A 12839-nucleotide genomic window follows, 5' to 3' on the forward strand; every position below is an offset into this window, starting at 1 on the left:
TACAGAGATACTTCATATAGGTGCTTCATAGAGGAGGAAACTAGGACTTTGGCAGATTAAATAATTTGCCAAGGGAGCTGGGATTTAAGCTTGTTTCTTATAACCACAGTTTACTACTTCCCATCTTGTACCTTCTATAACAGTCTCTAGAGACTTCATAGTCACTAGACTCACAAGAGAAATAATTTACAAAGTAGGAAGAGGAAGAGAGGGAGCCAACAGCTGTTGGTCCAGGGCCCTAGGAAAATGTGACTGCATGTCACTTTTGGCCCGTGTACCAGAGACCTCTGAACCTGTATGTCTTCAGGAAAGAAAATGAGGCCAGGCTTGATGACTCATACCTGTAATTCCAGCATCGAAGGAGGCAGAGGTAGGTGGTCTGAGGCCTGCCCCAGGCAAAAAGCCTGAGAGCCTATCTGAAAAACTACCTAAAGCACAAAGTGCTAGAGTTGTGGCTTAAGTGGTACCACACTTACCAAGTAAGCCCAAGGCTCTAAGTTCAAACCCCAGAACTGCCAAAAAAAAAAAAAAAATTAAAATTGATAAAAAGTAATCTGGGGGGTGTAGAAATTGAAGGATATTAGGAGAAATAAAAGCAGAGTAGTGTGGGGCAGAGAGCCTTTATCAAGTTGGCAGACAAAGCACACAGATCTACCTCACCTTCTGCTTTCAATCTGTTTAAGAGAGTGCAAAATGTATAATCTCAAAATCCTAGACTCGGAGATGTGGCAGTGGGAAGGGTCCTGGCGCAAGTGCTGTGTGACTAACTGGGGGCACCTGGCCCCTGAGTCACCTGTGCTGAACAGGGGCAGGGGCAGCATTTGTTCTCAAGCACAAGCACAGGTGCTTAGACAGGTCCTCAAGAAGGCATTCGTGTGGCATGAGGACCTGAGCTCTTGGGGGAATGCCAGTGACCCTGAGAACTTCAGGGTGTCTGAAAAGGAGTCTAAGCAACCTTGGCTGGGGCTGCATTTCCAGAACTATAGCAAACTCCAGCAGCCTCTTGTTTTCTACACTTTCAAGTCTCAGGGTGTGCTTGTAAAGTCTTCCTGTGTTTTATGTACAGGTGGGAGAACCAAAGTCCCTCAGATTCCTGGTAGTAGGGACTTCTCAGTAGTGGTGTTATGTCTTCTTGCTGTGAACACTGCAGTGTGTGGCTTGATGGACTGGCACAGTGAAGAAACTGTTGATTTATCAGCTTCTTTTTCAGGGCTAGTTTAGCAATTCATCCAGTATTCTTTTATAAATTTTTTTATTGCTCAGAGGTTAACACTGTGAAAGTATCTGAAATAAGTAGGTGGAGACTTAACCAGGAAGAATTTTGAAAAAATTGAATCCACCAAATACAGTATTGGGAATTTTAAGGCCTTATGTATATTCAGTAAGTGTGTTGTTTATATCTACTGCGAATTGATGAAATCTCTTATTTCTTGTAATCACATACAATGACTGCTAAAGTCTTTTCTTTGTGTTCATGAAAGGCATTTCCAACAAAACAAATCACCCCTCAAGAGGAGGAAATTAATTGATCAGTTTGGCACCAGGCTTTGCCTCTCTAATCCAGTCCTTCATAGCCCCTAATCTTGAAAGAACTTTTGATACAGCTGATCAACATTATATTTAGTCATTTGGATACCTACCAAGAAGACAGATCTGTTACCAGTGTATTATTTCCTCACACCTGGTGCCGTGTTGTACATATAGTGGGAACTTGGTAAATACCACATGAACTGAATTAAGCTTAACTGAATGTGACTGAATTGAATTGCCTGGTCTGCCTTCCACTGCTCTGTTATTTTGAACTTGGACTTCCTGGGGACCTGAAGTGTAGCAAATATTTAGTGCTGTGCAGCCCCAGAGTCGGGCTCTTTGTCGTAGCTGCTGCCCTGCCCTTCTTCTTAAGACTGGAGTTATAGTCAGGAGGGCTCACTTCCTAGAAGCTCCCATTTGTCTGTTTTTCACGTCTGATACATTACCCATCATAGTTTCCTATTTTCAGCAAGTATCATTCAGCTTATTTTAAAAACTTTCCTTTCCATATGGTAAACATAGTCATTTGGTAGTTGGTACAAGATTGCAAGATACTAACTCTTAGTGGGACTCTTTTTGATGGCACACAGTTCTCATTCCTGTCCTTCTATGTCTTGTTATCTTTTCCTGGGTGCTAGTCATGGTATGTGGGAAACTTTAAGACTTGAGACCTGACTCCAAGGAAGACTTGCGTTTGTTTCTGTGAGTTGTTTGTGGTCTAATGTCTCCAAATTCTTAAAGGATCATAATCTTTGGGATTCAGGACAGGAACTTGGAATTCCTTGTAATTCCTAAATTATAACTTACTCGGTATTTTTAAAAGCATTTTCGATTTCATATTTTTAAATAACAGTAGTGACAGACTGGGGATGTGCCTCAGGAGTAGAACACTTGCCTAGCATGCCTGAGGTCCTAGGTTTGTTCCCCAGCACAGCAAAAAGAAAATAATTAATAACAGTAACCATAATAATCAACACTGAATAATTTTCCTGTGATAGGATTATACTAAAATTTTCAGAGGCTTTATGTATATAAGAATAAGTAGATAGCTTGATATTATGAACCAAAATAATATGATATGATTGTTTATTTTAATAACATGTAAAATGTTCCAAACCTGGTAATGGACTTAAAAAACTTGATGTTTTTAGAGCAGTTTTAGGTTCACAGCAACATTGAGAGGAAGGTACAGACATATTCCTTACCTCCTTGCTCTACATATGTAAAGCTTCCCCCATTATCAACATTTTTGCTTTTTATTTAAAAGATAGTTTTAGATTTATAGAAAAGTTGCAAAAAGAATACACACATACCCTTCACTAGCTTGTCTGATCCTTAACATCCTATATGACTATAGAATATATGTATTAAAATCAGAAAATTAGTATGATAATAAACATTTGATAATTTTTTTTGACAGTACTGTGGGTTGAACTGAGGACTTTGCACTTGTTAGGCAGGCACTCAACCATTTGAGCCTCCAACCCTTTTTCATTCTTTACTTTTGAGATAGGGTCTTGCTTTATGTCCAGGCTGGCCTCTTATCTGTGCTTTCCCACATAGTTGGGATGACAGGTGTGCGTCACCTTGCGAACTTTTTGCCTAGGCTAGCCTCAGATTGCGATTCTCCTGACCTGCACCTCCTGAGTAGTAAGGCTTGCAACATTTGATAATATTAAAGGTTGAAAGGAGGTAACAGGGCCGGAGGTGTAGCTCAAGTGGTACAATGCCTGCATAGCAAGTGCATAGCCCTGAATTCAAACCCCAGTACCATCAAAAAAAGGAGGTAACAATAGCAGAAAATATCAAACAAAAATCATTAAACATTATACAATGTACATATGTATGAAAACATCACATAATACCCCTTTAATGTGTGTAATTTTATGCTTTTATGTATCAGCTAAAAAATTAAATTTTTTGGTGGTACTGGGGATTGAACTCAGGGCTCTACCACTTGAGCCACACTTCCTATCCTCTGCTTTTAGTTTGTTTTTCACATAGGTTCTCATGTTTTTGCCTTGACTGGCCTTGGACCGTGATCCTCCTACCTCCACCTTTCAAGTATCTGGAATTAACAGGTGTGAACCACCATGCCCAGCCAGCCAGAATTATTTTTAATAACACATTGAAATTTTCCAAGTAGGCAATGATGCCTATCATTTTATACTCAAAGTTTTATGGCAGCATGTTGATTAAAAAGTTTGCTTTTTATTCAAAGTGGTTATAACTTAGCTGTGTAGTGTATTACCAGTCACTTTCAGCTACGATATACTGCTAAATAGATATTTCATATAAATTCTACACTGGAAGATGAATAAAAGGTATTGATCTCAGAAAAAGGGGGAGGGCAGATGGCTTGGGCCAGCATTTAGATTGCTGTAGCTGTTGGTGACTACGTTTCTAGCAGTGTCTGCTTTGGGGGCAGAGGTTTTATCAGAGGCATACAGAGAGTTAGGCTTCTCTAGCAACTTGCTCTGCCATTCATATGGTCTTAAACAGTTTAGCCTATTTCAGCTGGATCCTGATTGCAGAGGGTGCTTCAGAAAGAAGCACAATTTGAAACTAAGAAGCTGTATGCAAAAAATAAAATCATAAAAATAGTAATAGGAGCTGTATTCAGGAGCTGTGCTTGAAGCTGAGGATGGAAATTAGAGAGTTTCCCTTAAGTCCAAGCTTACTTCAGAAGTGACAAACCCAAACTGTTCAGAGGACTACATATCAGGAATGTCCAGAGCCTGTACTGAAGCTTTTGGACAACAACGGGAACACTGCTGAAGAACCGAGCATCTCAAATGGAACACAGACAGTGCAGAGGAATGTCTGAGTGAAAAGGTGGAACACATATAAATCTTGCTTAAACTTTGTTCTTTCCTTTTTTTTTTTTGCCTTATCAAATGAAATATGATAGCACCTAGACAATACTTTAGTTTTGCTTGTTTCCATTGATGAGTCTTCACTGTGAGGCTTAAGCATTTAATTGGAAGTTGAGGTGGCACACAGCCCATGATATCTAAGGAGTTGGGAAGTTTATCAAAACCCAGTTTTTATAAATGTCTATCCTGCTGCCTTTGTTGAGACTACTAATGAAATACTTTGATACTTGAAACACTTGTGGTTAGTAGTGCAAACAATAGTTTGTGATAACTGGCCCAATTTTATGAACAACAGATTTGTAAATTAGAGGGGTTAATAAGGGAGAGGATACTATTCCTCCGTCCCATGTGCTCTTTCTAAAGTCATGACAGAAAACTGCCAAGCAAGTAAGAGATACCAGGCCTCAACAGTGGCCTGCGCCTCAGAGCCTCTCATAGTTTTGTATTCCTCAACTTTCTTTTTAGCAGAAATACTACATATAGTTTATATAATAACGTTTTATAACGAACGCACTGCATAAAAACTTTGTAGCTTCCTTGTTATGAAACAGATTCAAGATCTGCAGTAAGAACGAAATACTCACTCAGCACAGTTTTTGTGGTCATTTGTCTCTCTGGATTCCAGTTTTCCTTTGGTTTTGGCCTGTAATTTTGTATTGTCTTATCAGCATACCGATGGTTTTAAATGTCTTTAATGCTCCCTCTGTTTTTTTCTAGCTTTTTTTTCTGTGGAAGGATTGGCCCAAATAATACAGACTTTAGTTATAGGAAATACAAAGCCCAAAGAAGCCAGTGTTTGGCTCTGACTGAGAGTCATTTTAAATTTGGAATTTTCATAGAGTGTCAGGGTCGAAAACTGGAAGACATTTATGACTATTGCATGTTGGAGAATGAAAATGTCATTCAGTAGGGCTTCAGTGTGCATTTCAGGTCAGTCATTTACTCATCCATGGGACTAGGGGTGGTGTGTACAGTGAGCATTACAGATGTGCTCTCTGCCCTCAGGGAGCTTCCGGTCAGACAGCTCACTAATTCAAGGTCCACATGTAAAGCACAGCAGCTTCCAGTTGGACTGTTACGGGTTAGTCCTCAGACTAATCCTCATCCAGCACTTGTGACTTTTAGAAGCCCTGGTCGGAACTGCATCCTGCCTACCTGAGAGAGCATGTCACTTGAGCATGTCACAGTCTTTTCTGTTTTGGCAGTACTGGGGATTAATAGGTGAGCACTTGAGCCACACCCCCAGCCATTTTGCTTTTTGTTTGCCTCTCAGACAGGGTTTTGCACTTTTGCTTGGGCCAGCCTAGGATTGCAGTCCTCCTGAGGCAGGTTAGCATGCAGGGAAAGTAAGTTACCAGAAACTCTGTTTTCTTAATCAAACAAAGCTGACAGGCATACCCCTCTGTTCCCCCCTCCCCACCTCACAGCATGTTCCTGAGCCATGTCTAGAGCAGTAAATCCTGTCTAAGTTGTAAACATCCTGGTGGTCATAAATATCATTGCAAGATAGCATCCAGAGAGGCATCTTTGGGTCTGCCTTACTTGTAAAAAAATGCTTGCCCAATTTAACCTCCTAGGTCAAGTCCTCTTACTTAGAACCTCAGGAATATTAGTTGCATCTCGTACATACAGTTAAGGCCTAAAATTAGCATAAGCACATGCACAGAATACCCTTTGTTATGTGATAAGCTGTGTTAAGTATACCTGCCACTTTAGCCCCTCTCTAAGGACTCCCCAGATTTTTTCTGCCTTACAATTTATAATTTGGTCTTTAAACAGAGAGATCAATGCATCCTTGCCATCAGGCAGGGGCCCACTGCTTTTCTGCCTGTGCTTTTCTTTTCTTTTTCCTTACTATTTCTTTCTTTTTCTTTGAATAAAGTTTTGTTATTGTTTTGCAATTTGTGTCTCTGTCCAGTTCTCTGTTCATGTGACAAGGGGACTCAGAGTCTTCTGGACTAGTGTCTTCTTAGACTATTCAGCTCTGTAACACTACTGCCTCTGCCTCCCTATAGATGGGATTATAGATATGGGCTACCATGTTTGGCCCTCATAGTACTCTTCTATCTATAGGTGAGAGTTATATAACTGAATTTGCCAGATAGTCATGAAACTGGAGTTTTGGACCAAAGGCCCAAACTGCTGAGATTCCATATGCCAGGTCCGGCCACCTGCCCCTAAATGCCAAATAAAGAGGCATAGTGAAGATAGAGAAAGGAGGTTTATTATACAGCTCAGGGCATGCCATGGGAAGAGGCAGAGTAAGCACTCAGCTCATCTTCAGCCATCTTCGGGATACAGACATGAGCTATAAATTTAAATAGACAAAAAGAACTGGGGGCAGGAGATGAAGGTATGCATAGTTAAACAGTCCCAGTCACAGGTGTAGTTGTGACTGGTGGAACAGTCTGGATCAGGCAGGTGGTCTGGTGGGTTCATGACTGATGGAGCCCACGATCTTGGTCAAACAGATGGTCTGGTCCAGTTTTAGAAGTTATCGCCTGGAGGGAGTAATCTGGTTCCTGTTTGAGAGGATTCTTGGGATAATTGTCCTTACTGGGAGGATGGCAGCTGCAGGTGGTTCCAGTTCATTGTCATAAAGATATTATCAGTTTTGTCCTTTCTGGAATGTAAGATGTTTGTAAAGTAACTGATAAGAGAACGGCTTAGAGCAAAGACAGATACAAAATGGAGACAGAGATGTCAAGCTTTTCCTGTTTTTAGTGAATTTGTGGGCCCAAGTAAGCAGTCAGTGCTTTTCAGAAAAGCAATTTGAGCGCCTCTTACAATTATGGCATATTTTCATTTCTTTATTCAACAGATGTTTCTTAAGCACATACTATGAGCCATGCTCTGGCTTGCATTAATTAGTAAAAAGGACAGTCATAGTATCATTCACATTTGTGTGTCTTTGAAACTATAGTGATCATACTGATATTGACATGTATAGTTAATCATACTGTTTGTCTTGCTGCCTTTGAATCATGACCATAGAGATTCTTTCTGTGTGGGTCAGTGCCAGGGCCCCATTGTTCTCCATCATTACAGTGTTTAGTGAACTGTAGAGTGAGTCAGCCTCCCCCACATCAGGAACCTTGCTCCTACACTTGATCTTTCCAGCCTCTAAAATGATAAAAGGGAGGTTGACCAGAGACTCTCAGAGCGATTTTGTTGTTGTTATTCTGAGACAAGGTCTTGCTGTGTGGCCCAAGCTGGCCTGGAACTAATGATCTTCCTGCCTTAGCCTCCCAAGCACTGGGATTACAGGTAAGCAACACCATGCCTGCCCCTCAGAGCATTTTTAATGATGACTTTCAAATCAAATCAGAATATGTTTTAAAAGAAAGTAATATTTTTAGCAAGATACTGGGAGGGATCTAATGCTCACTAATGAAAGTCAATAGATTAACAAATCGGATAATTACTGATAGGGAACAACACATCTACTAAAATGACATGTAACATTCTAGTCATATTAAAATTGGAAAGCATACTTTTTCAATATACAAAAGCAATTTATCATTCTGAAGATTCCTTGGAATGCCTCAGGTATAAGAATTCTTTGTCAAACTAATAAAGATAATAGAGTTAAGTAGCCAAATCAATTTTTTTTTTTTTTTTGGTGGGAATAGGGTTTGAACTCAGGGTTTCACACTTGCAAAGCAGGTGCTCTACTGCTTGAGCCACACCTCCAGTCCATATTGCTTTTTTCCTTTTGGTAGTACTGAGGTTTGAACTCAGGGCCTCAAGCTTGCTAGGCAGGTGCTCTTACCGCTTGAGCCACTCTGCCAGCCCTTCAATTTTTTGTTTAAGATGATAAAAGTTTACGTAGGTTCAGGGGTATAGCTCTGTGGTGTAGTGCTTGCTTAGCATGTACAAGGCCCTGGATTCAATCTCCAACACCAAAAAAAGAAAGAGGAGTTTATGTAAAGAAAATAATATATTTTTTTTGTTTGTTTGTCAGTACATAGAAAAAGAAAGCAAGTTCCTTAGCTTGTGTGACATCTGGTTCAGGGTGTTGGTTCAGTACACATTAGCTCAGTTACTTCAACTGGATTTTGTTTTGGTATAAAACAGCATCCATAGTCAGAACCCATTAACCATCTATGTTAATTCAGGACAGTAACTACTTTTTCCTATGGTTTAATGTATGTCAAGAAATGAGCTATATTCCAAAGCAGTTTGAGCTATATTCTAAGCTTGGAGTCATTAACTTAGTTATAGTTGATCTGTGAGTCACTCTGCTTAGCAATTTGTAATGTGACATTGCAAACATTTCTCACACTCAGTTCCAGACAAGGGGTGGAGAGCTGGAATGGCCCCAGGTACTTCACATATCAGTTTCAGAGTTTGCTGAGGCCTTGCAAGACATAGTAAAAGAACTTAAGCTAGTGACAGACTCTCTGTAGCAAGCATTAATGCTGTCAGTCCCATATCTAAGTGCACTGTCTCCTTTTACTGCTTACTTTACCAAGCATAGCAAGCCCTAAAAGACAGGAAGGCATTAGCCAATCAGTATCACTGAGCTCCTACCACATTCCAGGTGGTGGTCTGGAGTTGCAGCAGCAATCCTCTGCCTTATAGAGAGAAGCAAACAATAAGAAATGCATAGTGAGTTAGAAGACTAAAGAATCTGATGAAAAGGAACTAGAGAAGACCTGAAAAGTGATATTTGAGTGAGATGGCAGGGAGTCAACCAAGCTGGTGTTTTGTTTTTTATTTGGGGGGTAGGGATGAAAAGAAATTTTTCTAGGCAGATAGAAGAGCAAGAACAAGAGTATGCCTGATGGTTAAGGAATAGCAAGAAGGCCAGTTCAGCCAGCAGAAGGGCACAGGCTTGGTAACTCACCACTGAGAGTAAGAGGAGCCACAAAAAGATTTTGAGCAGAGGGATAATCTGATTTTATTTACAACATAACATTCAGAGGCTCTCTGGCTACAGAATTGGAAGAAGAGACACAGGGCAGAGACTGAGAGATCAGTTACAAGGCTACTGCTATGATCCAGGCAAGAGATGCTGCTGCTTGAACCAGGTTGGTCAACTCTAGGTGTATATTGAGTTAGAGCCAATGTAACTTGCTGTGGATTGGATGTGAGGAGTAAGGGAATGAAGAAGGTCAAGGATGACCCAGAGGGTGAGCAACTAGAAGGACTGGAGTTGCCATTAATTGAAATGGTGAAGGCTTCAGTAGAAGCTGGTTGGTAGAGAAGAGGTCAGAAGCTCAGTTTTGATTGAGTTGCCCATAAGACATCCAAATTGAAATATTGATTAGGCAGCTTGATAAAAGGCCCAAAGGTTAGGGAAGAGGTTGGGCTAGAAATATAACTGAGGATTGAGACACAGAGACATTTAAAGACATGTCATCTAGTGAGATTACAAAAAAAAAAAAAAGTATAGCTAGATAAAAAGAAAGGAGGTCCAGGAGCTAAGCCTCACCATGAGCTGTCTGGAAGAGTGGATGGTAACAATAACTGTAATTAATGGAGCTCTTATTGCTTATAAAACAGTGTGCAAGGTACTTTTATACATTGTCTAATCCCCCATACTGTCCACATTTGACAGATGAAGAGTAAGTTTGCTCAAAGTCTCACAGTGAGTGTTAGGGCTGCAATTCAAGTCTGGATCTGTTTCCATGCACAGCCTTATATACGGTTTCACTGTGCCACCCTGTAATGTGAGTGTGTTTAGACGTAAGGAGAGACCATCTGATCTACAAGATTTGGTGGTAGGAAGAAGCATTTGAAAAAATCAGATGGACCTGCTAGTGCTCAAAGGGAAGATCCCAGCAGACTCTTGCCAAGTCACTTTCTAAATAACTTAGGCCAGTCGTAACGAATTTTAACACTCTCTTTTGTTGAAAAGTATTTGCTAGATTCAGTATATCTGTGGGATGTAAAGCATATATGTATGTGTTGAAACCCTTTTTGAATATTTTTTTGTTTTTGTTTGTTCATTTGGAGATAGGGTCTCACTAGGTAGCCCAGGCTAGCTTTGAGTTCATGCCTCGGTCTTTCTTTTTTTTTTTTTCTTTTATTATTCATATGTGCATACAAGGCTTGGTTCATTTCTCCCCCCTGCCCCCACCCCCTCCCTTACCACCCACTCCACCCCCTCCCTCTCCCCCCCACCCCCTCAATACCCAGCAGAAACTATTTTGCCCTTATTTCTAATTTTGTTGTAGAGAGAGTATAAGCAATAACAGGAAGGGACAAGGGTTTTTGCTGGTTGAGATGAGGATAGCTATACAGGGCATTGACTCACATTGATTTCCTGTGCCTGGGTGTTACCTTCTAGGTTAATTCTTTTTGATCTAACCTTTTCTCTAGTACCTGTTCCCCTTTTCCTATTGGCCTCAGTTGCATTTAAGGTATCTGCACCTGCACACCCATGTTTATTGCGGCACTATTCACAATAGCCAAGTTATGGAAACAGCCAAGATGCCCCAGCACTGACGAATGGATTAAGAAAATGTGGTATCTATACACAATGGAATTGTATGCAGCCACGAAGAAGAACGAAATGTTATCATTCGCTGGTAAATGGATGGAATTGGAGAACATCATTCTGAGTGAGGTTAGCCTGGCTCAAAAGACCAAAAATCGTATGTTCTCCCTCATATGTGGACATTAGATCAAGGGCAAACACAACAATGGGATTGGACTATGAGCACATGATAAAAGCGAGAGCACACAAGGGAGGGGTGAGGATAGGTAAGACACCTAAAAAACTAGCTAGCATTTTTTGCCCTCAATGCAGAGAAACTAAAGCAGATACCTTAAATGCCTTGGTCTTTCGAGTGCTAGGATTATAGGCACGGGCCACCATACCCAGAAATTTTTTTAATATTTATTTTTCATTTTTTGCAGTGCTGGGAATTGAACTCAGGGCCTCCCACTTGTTAGGCAGGTGCTCTACCATTCGAGCCATGACCTCAGTCCATTGAGCATATACTTTTGACTGCCATCTTATCGTGAAGTTACTCAGTTTTCCAAAACATTTACTCATTTGTGTTAGCAATCCCCATCTCTGTAGTTGAACACTCTCTAACTAGTATTATAACCCTTTAAATTCATCTTAATCTCTAACACATCCTAAATGCTTCTTACATCCCTGCCCCATGTGGAGCATTCACACTCTTCAGAGCATATCAGATTTCCCCCAGACACCTTTTGGGTTTTTTTTTATATTCTGGTCTTTTTGTTTCCTTTTACAATGTTCCTAGACTCTTTTTCTGTTTCTATCTCCCTTCTCCCAGTCAGTCACATCTGTCCTTCTTGAATTGGTACTATGTGCTAGGTAATTGGGGATACAGGAGAATATATCTAGAACTTAGCCCTGGAGCATTCTAGTGTTTGGGAGTGTGGAACACCAGGGAGAAGAACCAGCAAAGGAAAGGGGGCAGCCAGTCAAGTAAAAGGAAGGGCAAGTGAAGACAGAGCTTTAAAAAGTAGAAAGTGAGGACTTAGCATGGTGGTGGTACATGCCTATAATCCCAACTCTTGGGAGACAGAAGTAGGAGGATCATAGTCTAAGGACAGCCCAGGCAAAAGAGTAAGACCCTATCTGAAAGGAACTAAGGCAAAAAGGGTTGGGATATGGCTCAAGTGGTAGAGTATTTGCCAATCAAGTGAAAGGCCAATCCCCAGTACTGGCCAAAAAAAAAAGAGAGAGAGAGAGAAAAAAGAACATGGTCAAGGCTGCCAGGAAGCCAAGTAAGATGAAGTCTCAGAAATGATCATTGGATCGAGTGATGGTGGCCAGAGCATTTCACTGGAGTGGCGATGATGGGACCAGTGCCCTAGTGGAATGGATTAAGGAGACAATGAGAAGAAAGGAAGTAGAGGTACCTAGTACTTGGCTTGCTCAAAAGTCTTTCACACAGTTTGCTATAAAAGAAAGCAAAAAAATGGGGTGGCCGCTAGAAGGAACATTAGATTGAGGAGCCAGTGGAAGTTGTTATAGAATGGAAGCCATTGCCACATGTTCCTGGGCTCGGAGACTGACCCGCTAGGGTAGGTATGCTGAAGAAGTAGGAGAGAGGGGGCCAAACTGCTGCAGCAAAGTGTTTGAGGGGTCTGAAGTGGGATCCAGTGAGCCAGCAGAGAGACTGGCCTGGAGCACAGCAGAGAGTTTCTGCAGATGGGATCAGAGGCAGACAAAGGTAGCATGGTAGATTTGATGTGAAAAGATAGAGAGACTGGCTTAGGGGAATCAGGACTATATGGCCAATAAATAGCAAAGTCAGGATTCAAACCCAGTGCTATCAAAGCTTGTGCCTTTAACCTGTGGGCTGCACTGGCCTCTACATGGATCTAGCACAGGCCAAATCAATGCTGCAAGCATTGGTTCATGAACCATTAGGCATTGACTGAGCACACCAGCTACAGAGCCATGCTGGGAGAGGAAGACACATTGGATGTGGTCCTTGCCCT

General features: G+C 41.1%; 1 protein-coding gene and 1 pseudogene across 2 annotated transcripts in view; both read left to right on the forward strand.

Moving 5' to 3' along the window:
• Positions 1 to 12839, forward strand: part of Dnmbp (dynamin binding protein) — a 104017-nt gene that overhangs the window by 46073 nt on the left and 45105 nt on the right. The window lies entirely within an intron of this gene.
• LOC109681490 (selenoprotein F pseudogene) lies at positions 724 to 10438 on the forward strand (annotated as a pseudogene).

The sequence above is a fragment of the Castor canadensis genome, chromosome 7 (assembly GCF_047511655.1).
Source record: "Castor canadensis chromosome 7, mCasCan1.hap1v2, whole genome shotgun sequence".
Lineage (NCBI taxonomy): Eukaryota > Metazoa > Chordata > Mammalia > Rodentia > Castoridae > Castor > Castor canadensis.